A 14,795-nucleotide genomic window follows, 5' to 3' on the forward strand; every position below is an offset into this window, starting at 1 on the left:
CACGGACCTATGTGCAAGATCCCTTTGAAGCCTCTCCAAGTCACTCATTATCTACCGGACAAATGTCATCACTGCCGCAAAAAAGGTGGTACGAGTCATATCCTCAAATGCTTGGAATTTCATAACAATGTAGTCGGCAATAGTTCTGATCCGCTCTCGGATTCTGCCATTTTCCTTAAGCAAACGCCCGACCTGTTGATTCCAGGCATCCAACACCTGAGTATCATGAAGATGTTGATTTTGCAACTGTTGTATTTCTTCCTCCATCCGAGCAATCAAATCATAATAGTGTTTCCTATCAGTTTTAAAGTCCTTGACCTGTTTGGCTGCCTCATTCTCGAGAATACCTATTTTTCTTTTCAGGCTAGTGATTGTCCCTTCATACTTTCTTTTCATTTGGTGTACAAACTGTGTCCGACATTTTACGTTTTCTTCCAATTGAGCTCGGACTTTCGCTAGACTGGCCTTAGAATTTCTAGGTCATCTTGATACTCAAGGGCTTTCTTTTTCAGACTGTTTATAAGCCTTCATCCACTCGGCTTCTTTCCGGGTTTCTAGCAGCTATTTTCATCTTCCGGATTTGAGCTTTGAGGGCTTCATTTTCCTGGGTTAGCTTCTTCTTCTCACCTTCATCTGCTGCGGCTTGCAACCCATTCTCAAACTGAAGGTTCATGACTTGCTTTTCCAGCCTGCCTATGGTGGCTCGGTACTCATTTTCTTTGGTCAACCAGTCCCATTGCACCTGTGCTCCGTCAGTAAATTGTTGGAGATGGGGTTTCTTTGCGAGCCTTTCAGGCTCCTGATGAACTCGAGATCTTTTACCATACCATGAAATGTAACCAAGCTCCACCTCGCCTCTGGATAGATCACGTACTTGAGTTCTAGGCTCTAAAAATCTGCGCTGATGCCAAACCCGACGCACTCTTTCTTCTGGAAAAGCGGCTTTTGGTTCCAACTCAATAACCTGCCGACTCAAATCCTCATCGTGTGGGATGGTCTAGTATCGGCCTAACTGATGAAGAACTCGGTGCGGGGCATAAAGCTGGATACTCTGCAGACCCATTAATAGCAGAAAGCATTCCTTAACCGACATGTAGATTACCTCACCGACCGAGAGCCACCCAAATGTCCATTCGATCTTATTTGCAGTCAAAGATCTCAAATGAGCATGCCATGCTTCCGTACCGTCCGGAAACTCATAACCCTCTACCCACTTTTCTTGTTTTTCAATGCACTCGAGGCCAGTCATACCACAATTCAAGTATCCAGGACGGTGGCAAAGGTGTTCCTCTATCCATAATTGTAATAGCATATTGCACCCTTCAAAGAACTTTCCCCCTTCTCGACAGAGGGTCAGAGCTCGGTAAATTTCTGCCAAGATCAGCGACACTATGGTCCCATTTTCCCTTTTCATCATAAAGTCGGCTATCCCTACGAGTCCCAACTCTATGTTCCCATTTTTTCTGGGGCAAATCAAAGTACCTAGGAACGCCGTTATAAAAGCTAATCCTCTCCGAGCTTCCCATTTGCCTTGGTTTACCACGTGAGTAAGACCGGTATCTGTCATCTCGAAGCCACGGGGATTCCCGTAACGTCGGTACAAAAAGTATAAGGTACAGAATCCTTTGGCCAAATTTCCGTCTCGGATGTCCCGACTGATGCTAAACAGGTCCAAAAATTTGTGAGGGGTTACTGTTCTCGGTGCTACCGGGTATTGATTTCTAAGATTCCCCGCGAAATCGGCATAACCTACTATCTCTTCCAGTATAGGAGTTAACTCGAAATCAGCAAAGTGGAATACATTATGTGATGGGTCCCAAAATGGTATCAAGGCCTCAATTATGTCCTTTATCGGCTTAACCTTCAAGAGCCCAACAAGAACACCCAACGCTTTTGTCACAACTATTCTGCTATTGTCCCCCAAATCATGCCACCACGTATGTAGCTCCAACGGGGTCTCTTCACGGACTGAGAAAGGTTCATTTTGAATTGTGCTTATCCTGCACATTTATTAAGGTGATTTTAATTAAAAGAAAACTATGACTCATTTTGACTTAAGAAAAATGACCATTTGTTTTCAAAATTCTCACAAAAATATCTGGCTTTTACCAATACGGCATTTCAGCACTTCGAAAACGAAGATTTTAAGGCTGTGTCAGCTAACCAGTCAAAACCTTTAAAAATGACTAAAGGTGGTTGTTCTTACAAAAACAGCCTTCTGGCGCCCTTTTGAGGGACATTCGACTATTTTTGACAAGAACGACATCACCTTACTTATTTGCAATAAACATAAAATTTTTGTTCTTTTTGGGTTATTTTGCAAAAACGAAAGTTGGACCCGATGGGGGTTGCCCATGTATTTCACAACCCGTGAGAACCAAACTGGCGTAGTTCGGGCATATAATAAAACCAACTATTTTAAAAAACAAAACCGTTTTTTTTCTTTTTTTTTTTTTTTTTTTAATTTTTCTCAAAATATTCGGCAGAGTTTCAGTACCATTTGGACATTGGTTTTTCCAAAACAAGTGATTTAACTCATTTAACCCTTGCATTGCTATTCCCTTTTTTTTCAACTTTTCTCGCATTATTCAAAAGCCGGTCAGCACACAAATCCAAATCAAATAAATGCACAAGTAGCAGGTAAGATGCATCAGGATGGTCTTTTCATTTTTGGTACACCTGTCCTAGGCAGACCCAACCCCTGTTTTGAGTCTCCAAAGTCAAATGCACGTGATGCAAGCAAACGTTCCTACTAGGGATCTGACATGAGGTCTTGTTATACTAGATTTAAAACCTGCGTTTATTGTTCTAGACCTGGCTTACCCGAGCGGATAGCTCGAGCCGGGGGAGGGGGGGCAGCGTACCGGGAATATAGAAGCTTCACCGGCTTTGCAACTTGTCCGAACCTCGTTCTAAAATTTGGGATATGACTCTAACAGAAGAGAAGTCACACGAAGTGAACACTCCTCCATGATTTAGAAGACTCAGAGAGAAGAAGGGTTTCGTAGCCATTTATATACAGTTCACAGAATATCAAAGTGGTAAAAGCAACACTTATCACATTAGGATCAAACATGTAACAAAATCAGATAATTAATAAAGCCAACTATAACAATTCATCTAAGCTCGAATTCTGAACCCTGAACCAGAGATTCTGGGTTCGATCCCCAGCAGAGTCGCCAGGGCTGTCACAACTCTTTTTTACTACACCCCCGGAAGGGTATACGGGAGTTTTTTCCAACTTAAAGTGACAATCGGAATGAGATTATTTATTAAATATAGAGTTGCCACTTGGGATAAGTTATGGTGTCCCAAGTCACCGGTTTTAAATCCCGAATCAAGGATAGATTGACTCTATTTTACATTCCGCGAACACAGAAATCCGGGTAAGGAATTCTGTTAACCCGGGAGAAGGTGTTAGGCATTTCCGAGTTTCGTGGTTCTATCACGGTCGCTCAACTGTTATTATTGGACTACTTATCTGATTTAAAAAAAAAATTAAACCTATGTGTTTTTTAACTCTTACACCGCTTTTATTTATTTTAGGAAGATTTCAACGTTATACAAAATACGTCTTTGGATAACGCCACATGAAATGCACCTGCGATCTGCGACATATTCTATTGAAAGTTGTTAGGATTTGGGTTTGGGTCACATAAAATGCACACCCGAGTTTAGGAAGGTAATTTTTAAAATAGCGCGCCTAAAGCAACTACGCACTTTCAACTTTGCGAGGGCTATGAAAATTCGACTAAATAGCACGCCTCGATTTCTAAGGATTTAGATTAATTAAGCAATGGAAACTGGTTATTCAATTGTATTTGGTGGCACACCTCGAGTCTAATTTAAAGGACATGGCAAATTAACTACAAAACGGAAGGGAGCTCCTACCTATGTTATGCTAACTCAAGCTAATAATTTAATAAACAATGAACTAGTAACAAAATACTCCTATCAGATTATGGAATGGATGGGCTAATCGAAACTATGTTTGGGTTGCCCATTAAAGCTGGCTTAATATGCGAAGTAACTGGGCTCCAAGTGAAGCTCAGCTTGGCAGCTTGATTACGGAGGAGAATGCAGTTGCATTTGGGCCAACAATGATAACCCAACCCATGATTCAACAGATATATTTAAACCAATTATCATTCAAGAAATCTAGAATTGGACAAATACTAATAACCGTTGAACCAAATATAAAACACATTTTGAAATCGATGCATGTATTCTATGGCAAAAAATAATTTCCAATCGCACAAATTAACCGTCATCTAGTGTCAACATTCAGCAATTGCAAACTCATGGACATGTGATTCAAATTGGTGCGTTTAACAGGACCTAACTGATTCTACTCTTTTCAAAGGAAAAGAAAGACCACACATGATGAACTAATTTGAGTCTGAAGATTTCCAAAGTTAAAATAGGTCTTAGATTCATTGTGAAGTCTCTTTAAAATGCAAGACCCCAACATGAGAACAATGACAGAACTGTATGGTAAATTACATATATGCTAAAACAGGTTTCCAGCTATATGGGAACAAACTTGGATACAAAACAATGGGACTAGAGCCTATACCAATTTGTTAGAATAAATGGTCCGAATTGACACACATTCAAACCACTACCATGACAAACTACAATACAAAATCGAACAGTTTAAACTAATTGGACCTAAAAAATCCACAGTCCTTGATTAATACATAATAAAATGTCCACAATAGTTTTCGAACCATTTGTATCCTACCAAATTCAAACCATGCCTTAAAACAAAAATGAAGCACACAAGAAGCTAAACTAAAACCATATAACAACATCACAAAATTGATCACAACTAGGATTGATGTTCTCATTCAAATCCAATTTGGTCATAGATCTTTATACAAGTCCTAATCTGGTTTCATTTCCACCATGGTTCAAAAAGGTTACCTAGTACAATTAGAGCAAAGGATAAAATGAGAAGATCAGTAGCAGAAAAAGGCGCTTCAACAACTCATCAATGACACAACCAGCTTCCTTTATACCAGATCAAACCCAAGATCAACCAGAGAGCATTTTAAAATTCGAACACTTCCAAAAATTGCAGAAAATTCAATGTAACAGTGACTCTAAGATCTTTTTTTTTGTATTCTTTTTAATTATCCAAATTTACTTCAGTATTTCCTAACCGCCTCAGTTTTCCAGTTTCTTCTCACTAAAAAAATCTGCCATCAATGCTAAGTTAATGTGCCTTTATAGGCAAGGCATTAGGGCAGCCCCTAGGAATCAGTTTTTGCACCTTAGTCCCTTTTTAATTTTGGTTTTTGCTTAGGCAACCTTAGTTTAAAAATCAGATACATAGAACAGTCCCCAGCCCAGCTTCCTAGAAGCTTCCTAATTCAGTTACTGGTAGATTCTCTTATCTAATCACCCAAATTACCCCTAAAAACTCTGAAAATTACCCCCAGCTAACTAATGCAGAGACGAGTCAACTTGACCCAACATTTAACGGGCCTTTTGAAGGAGTCAAAGATGACCTCAAGGCCCAAACAATATTGAAAGTTTGTTTTGGAAATCCAATTACAACCCAAAATCTGATCTCTTCCTTTCTTTTCTTTTTTTTTTTTCAAATTAATTTCTTTTTTTTTCAAACTCTTTTTAATCCCTTTTTTCTTCGAAATTAAAAATAAAATCCTACATTAAATCATGAAACCAAATTAGCCTATCAAAACACTAATTAATTATCATAAATAATAAAAAACAAATTAAAAGAACAATTATCAAACATAAAAAACTAAAATTAAAAGGTGCAAAATAAGTTATTATTTTTGTAATTTTCCCTTTTTTTTATAAAACAACTAATTTGCTAATTGATCCTAAAAATGTAGAATTAAATCCTAAATGCAAATGCTGCATATTTTTGTATTTTTCATTAATTAAAAAAAATAAACATGCATAGACAAATGCAAACAATTAACGAAAAATGCCACAAAAATCCACGAAATTGCAAGCAACGGAAAAAATTATTTTGTTTTGAATTTATGGGAGTAATTCATATAGGGCAAAAATCACGCGCTCACACCTCCAAATATGCTTTTTTGAGTTGGATTTGCAAGTTCTGGGTACTCTCCTTTTGCCAAATATCCCTTGATATCATGAAACCAGGGCTTTCTGTCTTCTTCTTCTTCTTCAGCATGGGCACAGTAAGCTGGCTGATCATGGATCTTTACTGGAATAGGATCAATGAAATTTTTGTCTGGATGTTGTATCATAGATGACAGGGTAGCCAATGCATCGGCGAACTCATTCTGGACTCTGGGAACATGTTGGAACTCCGTCCTCCTGAACCTCTTTCTTAATTCCTGTACATGATGCAAGTACGGGAGTATCTTGGAATTCTTGGTTGCCCATTCTTCACGCACCTAATGTATGAGTAGGTCCGAATCTCCAATCATTAGCAACTCTTGAATGTTCATGTCAATGGCCATCTTGAGACGTAAGATGCAGGCTTCGTACTCGACCATACTGTTGGTGCATTGAAACCTGAGTTTGGCGGACACCAGATAATGTTGATCGGTTTCTGATACTAGGGTTGCTCCTATGCCAACTCCTTTGAAATTTGCTGCTCCATCGAAAACATTCTCCAACTATCATAGGATTCTACAATATCTTCTCCTATGAATGATACCTCTTTTTCAGGAAAATACGTTTTCAGGGGTTCGTATTCTCCATCCACGGGATTCTCATCAAGGTGGTCTCCTAGTGCTTGTACCTTGACCGCTTTCTGAGTTACATAAACAATGTCGAACTCACTTAACAGGATTTCCACTTGGCTAGCTTGCCAGTGGGCATGGGCTTCTAAAAGATGTATTTCAAGGGGTCCATCCTTAATGTGAGATATGTAGTATAGGCACAGAAGTAATGCCTCAGCTTCTGAGCTACCCAGGTCAAAGCATAATAGGTGCGCTCCAACAGAGAATACCGGGCCTCATACGGGTGAACTTCTTACTGAGATAATACATGGCCTGCTCTTTCCTACCTGTTTCATCATGCTGCCCCAGAATGCAACCAAAAGCTCAATCTAATACTGCATGGTAGAGTAATAAAGGTCTTCCTAGCTTGGGCGGGACTAAAACTGGCGGTGTTGACAGGTATTCCTTGATTCTATCTAAGGCCTTCTAGCAGTCATCGGTCCAATTGGTAGCGGCATCCTTCTTCAAATTCTTAAAGATTGGCTCACAAATAACCATAGACTGTGCTATGAATCGGCTGATACAATTGAGCCTTCCCAAGAATCTCATCACTTCTTTCTTGTTCTTTGGCAGTGGCAATTCTCGAATAGCCTTGACTTTTGATGGGTCCAGTTCTATTCCTCGGCGACTCACAATAAACCCAAACAATTTCCCAGCAGGAACCCCAAATGTGCACTTTGCGAGGTTTAGTTCAGGTTGTACCTCAGCAATCTATTGAAGAAATTCCTCAAATCTTCCATGTGGTCAGTGGCCTTCTTGGACTTGATGATAACATCATCTACATATACCTCTATCTCCTTGTGTATCATATCATGGAAAATGGTAGTCATGGCCCTCACGTAGGTGGCCTCTGCATTCTTTAGGCCGAACGATATCATCTTGTAATAGTACATTACCCATGGTATAATGAAAGCCGTTTTCTCAGCATCCTCTTCGTCCATCCAGATCTGATGATAACCAGCGAAGGAATCTACAAATGACTACAGCTCATGCTTGGTGCAGTTGTTAATCATGATGTGTATGTTCGACAAAGGGAAGTCATCTTTCGTACTGGCCCGGTTGAGATCTCGGTAGTCGACACAGACTCTGACCTTCGCATCCTTCTTTAGGACTGGCACGATGTTGGCTAACCATGTAGGGTATTCTACTACCCTGAGAACCTTATCTTTGACTTGCTTAGTGACTTCTTCTTTGATTTTCAAACTCATATCAGGCTTGAACTTTCTGAGCTTTTGCTTTATCGGCGGACATGTCGGATCGGTCGGTAGTTTATAAGCCACAATAGACGTACTCACACCAGTCATGTCATCATACGACCAGGCGAATATGTCCTCATATTCCTTTAGAAATTCTGTGTATTCTTTCTTTTCTGATGGCGATAAGTGAACGCTGATTCGTGTTTCCTTGATATTTTCTGCATCTCCCAGGTTAACAATTTATGTCTTATCCAGATTGGACTTAGGTCTGTTCTCAAAGTTCTCAACTTCTTTAACAATCTCGTTAGGTATGTCATCTTCCTCTGAATCAATGTCCATTTGTTGCCTTGTCTCATTGCATGTCACAGTCATTGGTTCATCAGGATTAGTAAGAGTAATGTTGTATAAGTAAAGTAATGAGAGAAAAATAATAATGAGTGTTGATTCATAAGAAGAGTCAAAATGCTTTAATAAATTGCATAACTGTTTTGAACATTGGAGATCTTATTGCGGAATTGAAAAATGCGAAAAGAAAATCATTTAGTAAATAAAAATAGTGCATGATGCTTGTTTCAGCCTTGCTACCCCGAGGCTCATCGGGCTCTGGTTGTCCTGATGGTCCAGTTATTGAGGCGTGCCCCTCTGCTCATAGCCTATATGGAAGGGCATTCCTCCCCCTCCTCCTCGAGAACAACACAACAGTCCATGTCATTGTCTTCTAGGAACAAATTCTTCACCACTGCAAGTGCTTCTTCGTCGTCTGACCCATAAATAATGTCAGCCTGTTGAAATGTCTGCTCCAGACGCAATATTGGCTACTCCAGGGGATAGCAAGGACCGCGCCATGGTGGTGACCAGTTGTTGAATTCTTCCCAGGTGTAGTCATATCCCAAACCGAAGGTAGTGCCATGCTTCTTGAGTTTTATGGGCTTAGAAATTCCTTGGAGGTTCTTGTCGAGCCCCTTTCCATGTTCGTACCTACTCCAATTCAGTATACTCTCGATTTTGTTATCTCGCCATTTATCTTTGTCAATAGCATTTACCCATTCAATGTGGTGGTAAGTCTCTCCACCTAGCTTCCTTCTTCCTTCGATTGCTGAAATGGTCTGGTGACTGTATATAGGGTTGGTACCATTGCCGTGAATGATCACCTTCTGGTGATTTCATTCAAATTTTACTGCCCGATGCAGTGTTGACACTACGGCCCCAACAACATGAATCCATGGCCACCGTAACAGCAGATTGTAAGATGCAGGTACATTTATCACCTAGAAATCAATATCGAACTATGTTAGGCCCATTTGCAAGCATAGGACAATCTCACCAATGGTGGTCTCTGGGAACCATCAAAGTTTTTCACATTGATAGCTCCATCTTTTATCTCGTGTAGTCCCTTACTTAACATCTTGAGTGTTACTAGTGGACAAATGTTCAGACTGGAACCTCTATCGATCAGGATTTTGGTGATAAAATAGTCTTCGCATTGCACGATGATGTGCAGCGCCTTGTTGTTCCCCAACCCTTTAGGTGGCAGCTCGTCCTCATGAAAGGTGATCTTATGGCTCTCCAACACTTGTCCTACCATGTTATCCATTTCCCACCGGTGATGTTGCTTGGTACGTATGCTTCACTCAACACCTTTAGTAGAGCATTCTTGTGTGCCTCAGAATTTTGTAGCAAAGCAAGAACGGAGATTTGTGCTGGTGTTTTGTTCAATTGGTCAATGACCGAGTATTCCTTGGCCTGTATTTTCCTCAAAAGGTTGTCTGGTCCTATCTCAATGAGGGGTGGCCGGTTAGAGGCCTGCTTGCTAGACTCAGCTAGATGTTGACTCTACCAGTTCTTGTCATACCCTGTGCTGCAACAGTCTCTTCAAACCTGACCTTGCCTTTACTCCTTGCCTCGGGTGTATAATCCCAGGGTACAACCTTTGTATGGAATGGTGTCATGGTATACATTGCCAACGGGATCAGCGTGGCTAACCTCACTCCGAATGGAGCATGTACCTTGGGTGGTAAAACTGCAACTTCAAATGGTATAGGTGCATTTGCCGGAGACACAAATTCAACCTCAATTGGTGCTGGTGTCTTTGCGAACGATATTGCTTCAAATTCAAGTGGTACAGACAAGTTCACCTCAGCATTCTCAGACGATTGTATCTGGACTATGATTAGATTGAGAGTGACTGTTGGCTTCTTTGGGTTATCACCTTCTGCGATCAACCTGATAGATCCCTCGGGATCCCAATCATCCTCTATTTCAATCATGTGGATAACTCCACCCTTATGGTTTGGCAGAGGGTTGATGCGGACATTTGTAGTAGGTTCCTTTGCCACAATAATCTTGTTATCAATTAAAGACTGGATCTTGTCTTTCAAGGAACGACATTCATCGATAGTGTGCCCTTTCATGCCGGAGTGGTATGTACAAGATATGTTTGGGTTAACCCACTGAGAAGGGTTCTCAGGGGTTTCTCCAAGGATGGGGGTGACATAACCAGTGGTTGAGTCTCTCATACAGCTGGTCGATGGGTTCCGTGATGGCTGTGTACTATTTTGGAGGTATGTGATCAAAATTGGGTCGGGGTCTAGGGAAGTTTTAGCGTGCAGGAGGTGATTGATAGTGGGATGGTTGAGCATTATAGGTTTGGTAGACATGAGCGAGTTGGAAGTATCTGGGTGAAGTAGGTTGATATTTTGGAGGTGGAGGTGATTGATAAGTTGGTGGTGAGGGTGCTTGGTAGTTCGGAGTTGCCTGATATATGAGTGGAGGTGTTGGGTAAGTTTGGTATTTGAGGGGAGATTTGGTCCTTTGTGCAACCATCACGGACCCTACGTCCCTTTTCTTGGACACACCACCGGACTGTAATGCCTTATTTGTAGCTTGCAAGGCCTCAAAGTTTGTAACCATACCGCTTTTGATACCCTCTTCAATTATTTCACCCAGTTTAATAATATTGGAACATTTGTGGTTCTCGATCATCATCAGTCATTCATAATACTGCGGGTCCTAAGCCTGAACAAAAAATTTGTTCATCTGTTCCTCCTCTAAGGCAGGTCTGACTTTAGCAGCTTTAGACCTCTAGTGAGTAGCATACTCGCAAAATGTTTTTGTAGGCTTCTTCTTTAGATTCTGAATATAGAACACTTTAGGTGCATTCTTTGTGTTAAACATGAACCTGTCCATAAAGTTGGATGCCATGCCTACCCATCTTGACCACTTCTTTGGATCTTGGCTAATGTACCAGGACAACGCATCTCCTTTCAGACTCCTCATGAACAGGTTCATGTAGATTCTCTCGTCTTTCCCTACTCCAACCAGTTTGTCGCAGTACGTCCTTAAATGGACCCTTGGATCACTCGTACCATCAAACATCTCGAAATTAGGAGGTTTGTACCCCTCTGGCAGTTCGACATCAGGTTGTATACAGAGGTCCTCATAGTTCAGCCCTTCGATTCCCTTGCTTCCCTCAACGCCCTGGATCCGGCTAGTCAATTTCTTAAGTTCCTCAGCCAGGTTTCTGATAAGAAGATCCTTTTCATCAGACTCAGGTGTGCTTAAGATAGGTTGGGTAGAGTGTGGCATGGTATCCACGTAGATAAGGGTGTTATGGTGGATGTGAAAGTGGTCGTTTGTGGAGTTTTGGGGTTCCGGGATGAGTAGCGGAGTATTGTTTGGGGTATGGCAGGTGTTGCATTGGGTCTTTGGTAGAACAGTGTGATGGTGAGAAGTGGGATAATTCTATTGCTTTGGGATGTTTTGAGGCGATGTAGGGTTTTGAGTATTGGGGAAATGGATATCTGGGTGTTGAGGGAAAATGATAGGCTTTCCAAATTCTGAACCTGATCGAGCTCTTCTTGGAATTTCAACAGCTTTTGTTCAAGCTGGGATACATTCTCCTGATGAACCTGAGTACCATAGCCATTAGTGGCCTCTACCCATTCAGTTAGATTCTCCTTTCTAACGTTGTTCAAATCTTCCATCTTGCATTTGTTCTTAGTTTTGACAGGACTAAGAGAAGGAGTGGGTGGAGGGCCCTTGGATATCGTGGAATAGGATGATGTTGCCAGACTGCACGAACTAACCTTTGGGGAGGGGGATAATAAAACAAAAATAAAAACAAAAAGGTAATCAAGTTAGTGAGGAATATAGGAAATATTGCAATATTTAAACACATAGTGCGATAATGTAAATCACGTCCTAATTTGGGGGCCTCTTTATACCTGAGGTGGGCCTAGCGACAAATTGATTTGGAGAACTTAGGATGCTAAATGCCTCATTTTATTAAAAAAAGTAGACGAATCCCAAATTGATATTAAATAAATAGGAAATAAAAGTCATTAATGGCCATGGGCCTTATTACAATTTATAAAGCGAAAAGATAAACTCCTCTCTACTTGGTCCCCGAAGGACCTTCCCCATATTCAGCATCCTTGGCTCCGTCAAACAACTTCCCCAACTCACGAAGTCCCAGCAATAGGCATCCTTGGGTATAACCTGCTTCCTACCAGCTTGTCTCATAACTCCGAGAGGGGCGTAAGGATATGTTCCCCTAAAACCAATCAGTATCAGAAAAGGTGCACCTCTGGATCGGGACATGAATTCCTTGGTCGAAAACCACTCGAACATCCATTGAACCTGTTCTTCTGCCATATTATCAAATAGATCAACCCATCCTTTGGCATCCTATAGTTGAGCGAACATATCGAGGATGTAATTCATTCGCGTTGGATGATGGAAAGCGATGTGATCATCCTAGTCCCTTCGCTGAATTTCTTGTCGGTATTCGCCCCTTTGGAGATGCTTCATGAGCCAGAGTTGAAGTAATAAATTGCAGCCTTCGATGTGTTTCGCTCCTTGTTGACACTTCTCCAAGGCTCGTTATATGTCCGCAATGATTATGTGCACGATGTTGAATGGCTGCCCACCAATTCCTTCCATTAGGGTCTTAGTTACCACAGCCAGTCTGGTATGGATTCTTGCCTTCTTCATCAGAAACACGATCAGACCCTGGAAACAAAATATGAAGACGAAAACCCTACGATGAATGTGCCCCAAGGATGTGATGGAGAACTCGTCGGGGTAGGTACGGTAGGATTTACTGTGACCATACCTTTCATACAAATAGTCAAAAGGGATGTATGATTCCTTTAGACCCGATAATTCTGGGTTATTCTTCAGTCCCATCATTTTGAGAAAGCCCCTGCCCTTGCGGTTCTCAGGCATTAACAAACCCAGAGTTTCCTACACTAGACTGGCCAATCCTCTTATCTCCTCTAGCAAGGGTATCATTTCAATGTCCTCAAAGTGGAATACAGCCCTTTCACAATCCCAAACAATGTGGCAGCTTCTATGATCTTGTTGTTAGGTTAGATCTCCAGAAGGGATGGTAGATTTCCCAGATATTTTCGGATGAGAGTTTGATCACTAGAGTGAAGATCTTTCCACCAGCTTAGCAGTCTTGGGTAGATGTTTGTTACTATGCCGAATCTAGGGACTTCGTGCCTCATATTTCTGCAAAACGAATAAGGATAGGCCATTACCCTCACCAGACTCGACTATTTAATACCAACAACTAGCATGAAACATTTAGTTCTCCAAATAAATGCACAGAACGTAGTGATGTCCGTTTGGGTTAAGGGAAACCTAGTGGACTTTGGACAAGGCTATCTTAAAGGATCATTATGTGGAAAACATAACTGACCCGGCTAGGTTTGACCATGATGCATGCACAATTTGAACTGAGTAAGGTTTCTATGGGGTTTTATACTAGCACCCTTGAGCAGACAACTCAAGGGGGAAGGCACGGAACCGTCGACTGCACTGCTGATCGACTGTTTTACCGCAAATATTCCTTTCCGAATTTATGGGGTAATGATATAGGAAGAGCTCAACCACTCATTAAAACTGTTGCTATGGTATTTGTTTGGCACGAGTGGAGTATGATGTTGAGCATGATTATGGAATAATTTAAACATGATGGCACGTATTTGCACGTTAAGAAAGCGATAAATACAGCAGTTTCATAATTTAAAGCAGCAATAAAGGAGAGAAACAAGGAAGATATGTCAGTTTTGTAGTTGGAAAGGATATTAAATTCTTAAAGAGATTAAACAAGTAATTTCACATAAGGAGGTACAAATTCACAAGAACAATCTGAAGTGGTAAAAGCTTAAGTATCCTTAGCAGAGTCGCCATACTATCGTGCCCCCTTTTTCCCTCTTTGCATCGGAAAATCGGGTTTATGACATTTTTGGGGTAGGACAACTCATTCCTTTTGGGAACTGGGTTTGCATTTGAAGAGTCACCACCTAATTATTTAAGATGAATTAGGACACCTATAGGGTTCATTTCTAAGTTTGTTTGATAACTGGAGATAGAGTAAGGGCTTGAATTTTGTGAATTTTGATAACCAGACAGTTTTGTGAATTTTGTACAGTTAGAAAACGGACTAGTATAGGCTCAAGTAGTAGGGGATTTAAGTTTAAACACATAAGAGTTTGAAAACAATTGTTAAAAGGCGATTTTGAAAAAGGAGTTATATTTTACAAATACTTGAGAATGTAAAAGGAAGGGGGGTCCTAGGTTTATTTATAATATGGATCACATCAATGCGATACCCGCTATGACACTCCTCAGAAGAGGGGATACATGTGGTATTAGCGCACCGATCATCATATCCATATCTACCCTTCATACCCCGTTAAGGTATTGAAGCGCGAATTGGTCTCGACCTCTATTGCATGCTATTGCCCGTCCCGTTCCTATCAGTCCCGGAGGAATTTAGGACTATTATTCCTATAAGGGGGAGGATTTTAGGCTGACTCTTAGGTTTTAAAGGTAAAAGTCTAAGGCGACATACAAAATATGT

The sequence above is a fragment of the Nicotiana sylvestris genome, chromosome 7 (assembly GCF_000393655.2).
Source record: "Nicotiana sylvestris chromosome 7, ASM39365v2, whole genome shotgun sequence".
In the NCBI taxonomy this organism is placed as follows: Eukaryota; Viridiplantae; Streptophyta; class Magnoliopsida; order Solanales; family Solanaceae; genus Nicotiana; species Nicotiana sylvestris.